A 1,709-nucleotide genomic window follows, 5' to 3' on the forward strand; every position below is an offset into this window, starting at 1 on the left:
AACCTTTTGTTTGTGTAAAAAAAAAACAAAAAAAAAAAAAAAAAAAAGGTCCGAGCCAAGATACAATTCGCTGACACGGTTCATCCGCCCCCTTCATCACCAATGAGCCAGCAGGCATTCGGATCAATACCATCAAGACAAATAGATTGTTGATACCAAAGTCCATTTAAGATGAAAGGGATCATGCTTGTATTTAGACTTCATCCAGTTCAGGTTTACATGTTGAACTGAATGGTGAATTAGTATATATATATATATATATCGAGAGAAAGAGAGAGAGAGAGAGAGAGAGAGAGAGAGAGAGAGAGAGATAGATCCCCACAAGGAAAGAGTCTTGTTCCGTCTTGTTCCGCAAACTGTTGTCGGTCTGCCTGTGATGACACGAGACGATGTTTTATCAGCCCTTTGATCTGGTGGAAGAAAAAAAAAATAAAATCACTGCAGTTTTGTCATGACCCACTTTCAACGTTGTCCACCGGGAACAGAAAAGGCTTCTTGTTCTTCTCAATGCGCCTGTCAGTCAGGCTGTGAATGGCTTTGACAGTAAAATCTACTGAATTTGAAGGGAAACGACCACACGGGAAGTTCGACTCAACATATGAGTGCATTATGAGGCACTGGTTCGATGTTCGTTGCGTACCAAATATGAACAGTCACTGACAGAGAGGCCTCAGTGGTTAGGCTCCTCCATACTCGGTGGTCATTTCATTGTTGTGTTAGGCCACTGCGGTCTGCTTTTTTTTTTTTACACGCTGTCCTTCACACAAGATTAAAATGCTGATAGAGATATGCAGTCTGTTGCTCCCACATTGTGGAATGTGCTGCCTTTTGTGTGGGCACTTTTTTAAAAGCAGTTACCTACACGTATTTCAGTCAGACTGGATTCTATTTGTGATTTTCTGGAGCAGGACTCGTAGTTAGCACATTCGCCGATCCACTTCACAGTTCTGAGGGTGGGTGTACGTATGAGTTTTTTACTCGGTACTCCGGTCCCACATTTGGAGAACATGCATGTTCTAGACTCAAAGTTGTCCTTAGGTGTCAATTTGATTTGAATGGTTGTTTATATCTGTTTTAGAGGCGGGGCAGTGCATTTTGGACCTTGGAAAGTCTAAGAGTGATGATTCAGAAATGTGATTGGCTTAATCAATAAATAAATACATACATACATACATACATACATACATACATACATACATACATACATACATACATACATACATACATACATACACCATATGCTAATGGACCAGCACTCCCGAATGAACAAAACAAAAAAAAATCATTATTGTCGAACTGGATATGCATACTAAAGTAACGCATTTCTTTGTGAGGCATCACCAGCATTCCTGAAAATAAACAAGAATTTAAAAAATTAATTTATTTGCACGATTTGTCCTCGACTGAGGAAAGCGCACTGTTCTCCTTGAGATGCAGCACAATAAAGTACGATTTATGTTACCGTAATGCACATATCCCAAAGTCAAAACAAAACAGATTTTGTATGCTAAGCTGATTTGCAGTGCTGTGAATTCCACAAAAGACTGTGTTTTCACGCGGATTTTATTTTTTTTCTGCGCGACTACGTGTCGTGTGAGATCGGGGCGGCACATTGTGATCGATGGTCGTCTTCAGTCCGAACATGTAAGTAAGTGCTTGGAGGAGAAAACGCACACATCTGGAAGTACTTTCAAGGGGGTCATCCACTG

This window comes from Hippocampus comes, unplaced genomic scaffold, assembly GCF_001891065.2.
Source record: "Hippocampus comes isolate QL1 unplaced genomic scaffold, H_comes_QL1_v1.1 scaffold276, whole genome shotgun sequence".
NCBI lineage: Eukaryota > Metazoa > Chordata > Actinopteri > Syngnathiformes > Syngnathidae > Hippocampus > Hippocampus comes.